The 11,297-nt window shown below is 40.8% G+C and overlaps 1 protein-coding gene across 15 annotated transcripts in view; it reads right to left on the minus strand.

The window, feature by feature from the left end:
* Positions 1-7,658, minus strand: part of LOC113127388 (muscleblind-like protein 2a) — a 47,565-nt gene extending 39,907 nt beyond the window's left edge. For 2 of the 15 annotated variants that reach the window (XM_026301898.2, XM_026301894.2), the window contains exons 1-2: positions 7,378-7,656; positions 5,434-5,608 (exon numbers count right to left, since the gene is read on the minus strand). The gene's annotated coding sequence lies outside the window, so the exon portion shown is untranslated. Of the gene's footprint in view, positions 1-3,148; positions 3,273-4,097; positions 5,394-5,433; positions 5,609-7,377 lie in introns of those variants that run through there. The other 13 variants (XM_026301896.2, XM_026301887.2, XM_026301902.1 and 10 more) reach the window with 11 other exon arrangements.
* Positions 7,659-11,297: the final 3,639 nt, after the last annotated feature.

Below are 11,297 nucleotides of genomic sequence, written 5' to 3' on the forward strand. Positions count from 1 at the left end.
AGGTAAGAATCATGTCAGATCTGACCTTTAACAATTAATCCCTACTTATTTTTAGAAGCCATAAGAAGTCTACAATGAAGCTAACCTACTTCATCTACAATCTGAGAACGGACAACAGCACCATTTCTCTGTGAAATGATTTGGCCTCAAGTGATGTAGCAAGTTGTGCTAAAATGGTTGGGGGACAAATTCCTTATTTTTTCTTGTCTGTGGAGAAAGTGGAGGTTTACAGCACTGAAGGCTTTTATGATTATCAGTAGTCCAACAATCTGGATAAGATTTGGTTGGGGTCACCTGAAGAATTCAACAGGCAACATCCAAACTATGTTTTTCATGAAAGGACTGAAGATCTACAGCACCGTCATGTGGGTAATGGTTTGATAAAAATCATGCAGGAACATGACTACACCTCTGTTCCTGTACTTTTAAGACCCGATCTTTGCGCAATATGATCATGGAATTTGATGACAGAAAATTAAATGAAGTGATCACTAATTCAACTTTTCAATTAATTCATTGAAGTATAAACACAAAGATTTTGTGAATAAATTTCTTTTTCTAAGACTATAACACTATGACAGTAAATACTTCTGCTGTTTCTCCCAAATAGAAAGTAACAGGCAGTGACTACATCATTAATTTATACGCTAAATGTTTAGCAGACAAATAAAATTGCCAATAAATTAATCAATATGGGAAATGATAAGATCAGCCCATTTAGATTTCAAAGAACAATTACAACTTTACAGTACACAGATTCACCATTTTTATTTGCAGTATTTTTGTGCTTCACCAAATGATTTTTAATGGCAAGGATGCATATTAATGAAATGGCACAGCTAAAACATGTTCGGTAAGGTAAACCTTTAGCAGTATCAACTGAGCCCTTTTACTTTCATACCACCAACTCTGCTAGAAAACAAACTGCCATCCCAAGGGGAAAACTGTTATCTTTGTCATATAACAACATCCCATCCTAAGAGCACAATGAACTCAAACACTTCTTCTTCTTCTTTTCTTTTCGGCCGCTCCCTTCAGGGGTCACCACAGCGAATCATCTGCCTCCATTTAACCCTATCCTCTGTATCCTCCTCACCCACACCAACTACCCTCATGTCCTCCTTCACTACATCCAAGAACCTCCTCTTTGGTCTTCCTCTAGGCCTCCTTCCTGGCAGCTCTAACCTCAGCATCCTTTTACCAATGTCTTCACTGTCCCTCCTCTGAACATGTCCAAACCATCTCAATCTGGCTTTTTCTCCAAAACATCTAACATGAGCTGTCCCTCTGATGGACTCATTCCTGATCCTATCCGTCCTCGTCACTCCCAGAGAGAACCTCAACATCTTCAGCTCTGCTACCTCCAGCTCTGCCTCCAGTCTTTTTCTCAGTGCCACTGTCTCTAAACCAGACAACATGGCTGGTCTCACCACCTTTCCTTTCATTCTTGCTGACACTCTTTTGTCACACATCACACCCGACACTCTCCTCCACCCGTTCCAACCTGCTTGCACAGAAAATTGCTTTGCAGTGATGACTGCTTTGGAAGACTGTAATTGAGTTTAGAGACAGTGCATACAGTTTGGTTTTGTCTGGTTTGACATGTCCTTGGATGACATGCCTCTGGCATGGGTTGGGCTACCTTAGCTTCTGTTGATGTGCTTCACCTACATGCAGCCTGCCTTAATTTACGCTAGGCTTAGCAACCATGCTGACAATGCTAATGATATGAAGGGACAGAAAGACAGATGGTCGACAGGTAGGAAGGGACCATACATCACCCCTGTGTTTTGACCTCAGAGATTATCTGTCCTGTGAAGATTAGCATTCTACAGAAAAACAGAGTAAAAAACTAGTCTAATATTTGGCTCTGAAAACCCCATAATATCTTGTTTTTCAAGAAACTGGATTAAAATGGGTGCCAGCCAAATTCTGCACATCAGTATATATCCGGTTCATCTTTAACTCCTGAGGTCCTGCAAAATGCCTCTGTCTATTCCATGTCTTTAGTACAAACTGTGGATATGAACAGTGACCTGATAAAGCAGGTCAGAGATGTGAAGAAAAGCACGACAATACTGGACTTTATGGATTACTGACGCTTACTAGGGCCAGCTGGCTAGGGCATTATCTTGGTCAGTCTGCTTAATTGAATGAGAGTCAGCGGGACTGGCGTCTCGAGTGAAAGTCATTGGCTTGACCTCTGAATACCACGTATGTAACCCATTAGTCTGGTATCTGCACACTCCGGCTGTGCTGCGGAGTTTATCTTAGCTGCTTGTATTTGTTCAGCAGAGATGATAAGCTACCTGTGTGTGACTGTTTCCATTGGTCATAAGCTTTGTGACAAAAATAAAGTAGAAATACAGATGTCTATGGCAGTTCAGCCCATGAGCAGGGTACCTGAGTGGCTCAATTTCCATTTATTACCATTTTATACTGGCAAGCCACAGTTAGTTAGTTATTTGCATGGCGAAGAGGAGCAAGTGGTGAATGTTTTTCAAGGCTGTGGAAAAAGGGCCTTATTATAGAGGGGAAATAGAAAAATGTTCAGTTTCTAGAGAGTGATGGAAAATGAGTAAGCCTTATTGTGCAAGTTTTATAAAACTGTTCTCCTTAGGAATGCATTCCTAACAAACCTAACGTTGCTTCCAGTATAACATTATAAGCTGCTTGCTGGCAAAATGCTTCTTTGCATCTTCCAAACAGGATCAGAGCAGGGGTACACCCTGCAGCCTAATTCGTATTTAACACTATGGACACTATGATGCTTATGAAATTAGTGATAAGGACAAGTGAGTGAGCTTAGCAGAGGCTATACCAGGACTAAGCTAATGTTCAGGGGCGACACAATAAGCATTTCACAGAGTCAGCAGATAAGTGTGCCCTATATCATAATAGCCTTAGCTAAACCACAACGACCTGAATGGCCCTGCTCATGATATGGGACAATGTAAGTGTTCTTGTTTCCTCTAATTACAGTACAGTTGGCAGCCAGAGGTGAATAATGCTGTTCAGATGAACATGAATAATATCAGGATAGCCAAGCTTTGTTATTTTAAGTGTAATACATCAAGTGAATAGAAATCTTAAGTCTTCAATTTGCAGCACTCAAAAACATGAGACCTGAATGATTCAGCAAACTCACCCTGTCACAGAGCAATCAAACTCCCTCTTTCATGCAGAAGATGTCTGCAAGGCTACCAACCACTAAATCCTTTTAATACCATCTTGAGGTACAATTTGCATGAATCAGTTTAGGAGGAAGGGGACTTTTGGTTGTCATGCTCTTGGAGTAAGGATTTTGTGCTTGTCTGAGACTTATCCTATTCTTTGCTCAACAGGAAGGGCTGGACTGATGTTCAATTTTAGAAAGCAGTCACTTCCCCTTGAGCCACAGCCACACGTATGACACCACCCTGGCCTTTTCCATGCTGTCCACTGCTTGACCGCACCAGGCCGAATGTCTAGCACAAAGCTAAATCTAGATAGACAGCAGAAAGTCAACCGTGCCTCATCTAACTCTAAAGGTTAATTATGATGCGGGCCTTATTAGAACTGTGAAGTTCCTGCTTAATCAGGTCATCAACTATTTGTGTCCATATACATGGAGTGCTGAAACCTTGATCCTGTTCTACACAAAAACCTAACCCTTCTTATTTGGAGGATTTGCACACAGAGACAAGAAAAAACTGTCATAACCAGACAATGCAACAGTGCAGATGCTACACAAAACACTTGCTAGGGAGTGAAAAATATGTTACACAAAAATAATAATACGTAGCAACAAAAATGAACGAGTCAACTCACTTAGGAGTTGAAAGAGAAAGTTCATTACAGTGCTGGAAACTGCAGTAACTTGCTGTATGGCTGCATGTTCCCACAGCTCCTGTACATTTATCCCACTCTGTCTATATTTTCTTCCCTTTCTCCCTTCATTTTCAACCACACACTCTGTCTCTCACACAGATAAAACATTCCCTCTCCTCCCTCCCCACCCAGTCTGGTATGCAGCACACTGCAGCAAAACTCCTAAAAAAAAATCTTAAAGAAGAAAAAAAAAAAGAAAAAAAAGCCACGCAGCAGTTCTTTCCCACCTCGTTCCATTGGGTCCCGTAGCTTTGGTGTGTGCCTCTGTTGCTTGTTCCAATTGTAGGAGGCACCCGGTGCTTCTGTGACACTGATCTACAGTTCAGCTCTCCCTTTAGCCACAGCAACTGGAGTTAATGACCATGTGAACTGTTGTCATTCCTCACGAGCTGCTGAGTGCTGCAGCCGGAGGTCCATGCCTAGACAAGGATTTTCTCTCGATGTCTCTCTCTCTCTCACCCTCTCAGCCACGGAGCAAGCAAGCAAGGCAGGCAGGCAGGCAGGAAGCAGAAGGGTGTCTACGCCAACTATCTGGCTGAAACACTTCCAGCAACCCCCCCCATCACCACACCTCTAAAACCAGCCCCTTCCTGCCCAACAGCCTGTGGCCCTGCCCCTTAACTGCTCCAGCCAATAGAAGGACAGCTATTCTGAATCATAGCTCTTTATTGGAATAGAGTAAAATAAGTGATGGGTCGAAAACTGCGCTTACAGTAACAACCCCTGAATGCTGATCTTGAAAGGTATTTCCCCAATTTCATGCCCTGTTAAGCTAGCTATCACATTATTTAGTTTTTCTCCAAGCTTCCCCTGGAGATCCTAATTACATTACTGTAATTGTTTTCTGAAAATAAAAAGTAATAATAATAAAAAAGTTTACACGTATTTGTCATGCAAAAAGCAATAGCAGAAAACAGTAATTAAAGTGTTGCTGCAGTCACGTAATGAAGGTCAGTCCTGTCCTTAACAAGTTCTATCATCGCATTTAATAACATCCCCCCAGGAAGCACTGCACCACCTCCTCCTCCTCTGCCATCTACTCCACCATCCAGACACTCTGCTCAGCCTCTCTTTTCCTCCCCGGACTTCTCCTCATCCCTTACCTATATGTTTTTCTCATTTCTGTAAGCTATCTTTCAAGCACTTTTTAAAATCTAATTCCTTAGTTTACTGAACTGGAAAATTACATGGTAGTGAACATTTCTGTTATTGCATCAGTATTTGCTTGGGGAAAAAAAGACTAGATGTGACTGGGATTTCATAGTCTTGGTCCTCCCCCAGCCATCCTTCCCCCTCCAACCAGCTGATCACATACTGGTTGACATCATATGAGCCGTGAAACTGGAGCGTCATAGAACTGATGAGTCAGAGATCCAGCTTCATGACTTTTCGATCCAGATTCAATAGAACAGCTGTACTGTCTGTCTCTCTGTGTCTCTTTCTCTCTCTCTGTCTGCCTCTGTCTCATACAAAGGCTTTGAATGACATGTCAGACTGGGTGTTTCTTTTACATGAGTAAGGCTAAACGTGTTGTACAGTTCAATGGTAAACGTACCTACTTACCATTTAATTATGCTGTGATAGCTCTACTGTATATTCTGATGCTCCACAGGCAAAACATTTTACAAATACTTTTGGGGAGATGGAGGATGAAGGGATTAATCTCTCTCTTGCATGAAAAATTGCCAACCTCAGCAAATGACACTGAATAGTGATGTCATCTTAGGCATCAGGGCACCTGTAGGGAAATAACACAGACAAGCGCCCTGCCATTACATGAAGGATGAACAAGAGTGTGGGATTTCAGCCTATGTTAAAAGCAAAAGTGTCACCTTACACCTTCCAAGAATGTAATCTCATTATGCTATCATGTATACTTACACAGCATAAAGGAGAAGGAATACTCACACAAAGCAACAACCATATAAATTGTAACATCATAGGTTTTCGTGTGATCAATAAAATTAAACTACTCAATATGTTATGATTTATCATCATTCATCCAAAAAAAGAACAGTACAGTTACAGGTCAGCCTGCTCCATTGCTTCTAACTCAATAACTACATTACTGAATAACTGTCAATAACTGTATAACAAGCCCTGCTCGTAGCTAATTTCCACTGGCAGACCTCAGATAGCCTACCTCCTAAATAGATTTGTCCGACAGGAAAACAAACAAAAGCCTGGCAGACAAACAAGCTGAGCCACTTCCTTCCCTCATGGTGTCCCCTCCCCTCTTTTTATCCCTGTCCTGTTTGACCCTAAACAATTTGGCTCACTCACACACAACCAGATTTAGGATTCTGTGTCCCAAAGCAGCTTCATTTTCAAACATTCAGACTTAAACAATAGTTAATTATAGCAAATGATGATTGATGGACTAAGACTGTGTTTGAAAATGATCCCCAATACAGAAAATTGTTTGTATTCAGGGTTATTACTAGTGGATAGTTGAAGACAACACAGAAAATAACTGGCCTCAGAAATAGGGCACAGAAGACAGATCAATCAAAGGGTAGCTGCCTTTTTCTATTATTAGTCGTAATCAAATATCAAGCAGCGCATATTTGTGCTTCCTGTTGCTTCAAACCAATTCTGGTAAGTCCATCACACACATAATGACTGAGAATAAACAAGTGCCTAATGGATACGTAGGCAAGTGGTCAACCAGTGTGTTTTGGAGCGAGTTCAAGTCTTCAGAGTAAAGATAATGTTGTACTGATTGTTCATTTGAATGTAATGGTCGCTACTTGTCTCTCTGTGCTGCCATTGGTGCAGGTCTGTTCTCAGATGTCAAGTTACATTTGCAGAAATCTCAGCTGCTGTACATAATCTAGTAGCCAGTCAAATCAAAATGCATTGATAATACCCATGTGCAAAAACTATTGTTCAGCTACCGTAGTAGATTGGCATATTATATACTGTTTGGAAGCTCCATGTCTCTTTTTTTAGGTTGTTTGGTAGGGAAGACACGTCCAAGTGCTCCAAACTAGTGTGTGACAGTAACACACTAAAATACACGTTTTTATGCAGAAAAAGCTAGTGGTGCTATGTTGCTTGGTTAGTAAACAGAGCCTTTTTTAATCCTGCCACAGTATTTCGAGGCTTTTGCACAAAACCCACGGTGCCTCATAACAGGTTGATAATATGACTGCCTGGAATTAATAATACATTTTTTATTATTTAATCTATCCTCAACATATTTGATCAGGACAACGTTATCTACTTCACTATTAGCAAACACAGTGACCCGTACAGTGTTTATAGACACCACCTTTAACTTATTTTCATTAGCTTTCAAGGCAGTGATTGGGAGCTAGCATAGCGCACCACAAGTCAACGAATAATATGTATGACACTGGAATAGCTAACAGTTACGTTAGGAACACTTTAGCCGCCTCTACTGTCCAAAGAGCCCCTATGGTCACCATTAAGTCCTAATAAATGTGTAATAAAAATGTCAGAGCTAAAGGGTGCTAGCTGCTAAGCTAACTACCTGCAGCTTACCTGCTGACGAACCTGTCACATCCAGCTGCACTTCAGCCCGCGAAACACCGTTCCCCGAGAGCGATATTTCGGTAGAGACGGGACCCACGTTACGGAACAGAACGATTAAACGGTCTTCCACCGAGAATTCGCTGTATTTTTTTCAGCAACAAACTTTTTCTTGCTTTCGAAATATGGTTCGGTGAGAGGCTGAAGTACGGTGTCTGTCGCTAAAGGCTAGCTCGCTAACTACTTTTAAGGCTAAGGTACGAAGCAACAAGCGATTTTGACAGTTCGAGGAAGTGTTGACTAAGCTTTCTTAGGGGGTTGTTACAAAAGAGTACACATTATTTAGGCCTTTATGATTAACTACTTGACCTATTATGAACCCTAACAAATAGATAAAATTTGTGAAATTTTAGTGTGATGGCGCGTGTCTTTCAAATTTAACACAGAGATCTACTTAAATTCGATAAACAACACAGGTTCCACCCTGCAGGAAATGTGGTACAGTCCGGAGGAACCGAGGGTAAAGGAGGGGGGAGCTTGTTACCTAGGAAACAGGAGTGAATCTCCCTGGGGGAAAGATGTGGCCACTGATTTATGAACCAGTGTCTGTCAAAGATGAAAACATTAAACACCTCCAACCAACCCTGCTGTGTATTCTGTCAGATAATGCACTATTTCCTCTTAATTCTAACACTTTTATTTGACTATTGTAAAATAAGCTCCTCCAAGCCTTCAGTTCCTCTATAGTTACTGGAAGAACATATTCATTATTATTTAATCTAGTTGTATTGTTCTGAGAGTAAATGGACTAATTGCTTACACTTCAATCTGTGATCCATTTTAGAAAGAATATTTATTGGTTAATCACAATATAGAGTTTATGGCAATGTCCTGACTATATGTTTGAATTATGTCAAATGTATAAAGAAACAAATTTTATTGGAAAAACAGTAGAGGTGATCACAGACTCTAAATCAACATGTCATCACCATGTGATGCTTTGCAGAGGAGTTTGCACATCCCCAGTATTTTGCAGCTTAATTGCATACAGCTGGCTGGATTTAGCTGTGACACACAGAGACCCGTTGTCAGCAAGGAGCGCAACGAGTCAACAAGGAGCAAGTCACAAATATCCCCGGAATGAGCAGAGAGGCACAAATTTAGCCCCACTGACTGCTGCCCACGCCATGTGCTTCCTATTGAGCACAGGAACAATGAACATAGCCATCACAGACTGCTCTGTCAGGGCCAAGGCTGCTATAGGAATGCTACTGGAAATAAAGGCAGCACACTTTGTTAGGACATAGGCCTTTAGTAGTGTCAGGGATAAAGATGTTATCAGCCTGCAGTGTTCTGATGTTAACATAATATTTCATGAACAACAGTTGCATGAAGCACAGAAATATATTGGCTCGACTAGTTTGTTTTATCATGTTAATATTTAAAGATGGAGAATTAGTCTGGGGTCAGACTGGTAAAGGTAACTGCTACTGGTACTAAATAAACTCATGTCAGTCTCAGTCGTTGCATAATTCATCATAATTCATCCAGACAAAATTCTCTTTACTTTTTTCTGAAAATCCTATGTTAATGTGTTCAATTTAGCATTTAACTGATAATTATCAATATCCATCTTGTCCCAGCTCATGCCCCTCATGTGTTAGTGTACATTCAAATGAATGCTAATATATTATGGGCACAAACTGGGACTTATGCCTGGCAAACTGTGTGCTGGGAGAGTTCGCTGCACTTGTTATTGCATCAGTCTACAGCACCTGCCCCCCAGCTAACACGACAGCGGCACTGTGAGAGCGGTACAGCAGCATCAGCAACCAACAGGCAGCACTTCCCAGTGGATTATTCATCATCACAAGCAACTTTAATAATGCAAATTTAATATTACAAGCATATCAGATTTGTTACAAGAGCAGGAAATACACTGGATTTTGTTTACACAAACACAAAAAATGCATAGAAAACATTGCTCTACTTCCACTTTGGCCATTCAAATCACATATCTGTCATGCTAATCCCAGCATACAGACCACTCTTGAAACTTTGCAGACCAACCCAGAAACAGATTAATGTCCGGTCAAAAGGGATTGTTTCAGCCCCGCAGGACTGATTGAAACATGTCAAAATCTTTTTATGAGGACCGCATTGATCTGGAATATACAGAGCTCAATTTCAAACACAAACATCCCACAACACCTGATTATGCACAGAATTCCTGGGATTACTTCCTGAGTCAACTGAAGAGCATCACAACCACCTGCATCACTGTCCCACCCCAGCCACAGCGTCTTCTCTGTTATTTAGTCAGCGATACCCGAGCCTCACAACCTCTTCTATCAGGTTCAGCAACAACTTATTCACTTAAACTGTGAGGCTCATCAGTGACATACATATGGACAAATATCATTAAAAAAGCTTTAGATTGAACACAAAGTCTTATATCTGAATAAAGGAAGTGGAAAAATAAACTACAATACAGCAAAGGCAGTACCAGTGTGAAGAAAAACTGTATTTTCAAAACATTAGTGATTATGAAAAACTGCTCACATAGGTCAAGCTCATCCCCCCCAAGGCCTAACATATTGATCCCAATGCAGAGGAGGCATTTGTAAAAACGCTGCTCCTGGCATACTGCTTTAAAATTCGCCCACACGGTTGCAAACAAACACACAAGTACACCCTGAGCATACGTACATATACTGCAAACTGCAAAAACATCAATTTAACAAGATAGTTTTTTGATCTGACTTGTTTAAAATTAATGAGGCGGGCATATGGTTGAAATGTTTTTTTTTTCTTCTCTGCTTAATACAAGTATTTATTTTTATTATACAAGTATTTAGTCAGAAGATGTTCTGAGTAAGAACACCATGGTTGTTTTGGATGTAATCTTTTAATTCCCTTCTCATGTAGAAAGTCTGAATCACCACAAGTCTTAAAATGCTTAATTGTGTATGAAACAAATACAACTGTACCACCTTGACGCCAAGTTATTACTTGTCTAGACGAAAATGCAATTTTAAGATTGAATACCAACCTTGGCACTTGTTATAATGGATATAAGACACACACATTCAAGCACAAAAATATGTCAGATGTGCACAAAGGAGCAAAGAAAAATGTCTGTGTATGTGTGTGTTGTGCTCATTAATGGGTTTTGACTCTGTGTTTGTTGCAGTATCAGTCTGTAGATTGGACCTGAGGATCAACTGAGTGGGTGTCAGGCAGAAAAACAACTTCAGTATCTACAGAACGCCACTGTTAGTTTTGTCTCTAACACAGTGAAGACATCACAGTAGGATGCCCCTGCAGACAGAAGACAGTAAACAGACACAGGCGGGCAAATACATGACACACACAAACACACCTGAGCTGTTTTTGCATACACACATGAACACCCACACGCACGTACACTGGGCAAAGCTTTTATGTCAAGGACAGTATTGATCGTGGAAATCTCTGTACACTAAATGAGAACACACCTGATTATGAAAGCTTTTAACCCAAATGCTTAATGCAGCACAGGTTTAATGGAAAGAGCTTACACCTGACACAAAGCTCAGCAGAGAGACAGTGTGTGTGTGTGTGTGTGTGTGTGTGTGTGTGTGTGTGTGAGTGTATGCACTTTCACTGTGGTTCAGTCAATTTGATTGATTGTAGGGACCTCACCTGGGCATTTTACTCCCACTATGAGTTTGATGAGCATTTTACTAATCACCAGCCCTAAGTAATGATGGGCTGAAGATGGTCCCGCTGTCATTAAACAAACAGATTCCCAGATGTGTGCCCACTACTGATTAAAAATGCTAAAAGGATCTATTCTGAGGCAGACTCATTTGTCCAGTGATGGAAGACAAGTTATGCATAATTGTAAATCATCTGCTGCAGATATTTGTTCATATAACTTCACCCATTCC

The sequence above is a fragment of the Mastacembelus armatus genome, chromosome 2, assembly GCF_900324485.2.
Source record: "Mastacembelus armatus chromosome 2, fMasArm1.2, whole genome shotgun sequence".
In the NCBI taxonomy this organism is placed as follows: Eukaryota; Metazoa; Chordata; class Actinopteri; order Synbranchiformes; family Mastacembelidae; genus Mastacembelus; species Mastacembelus armatus.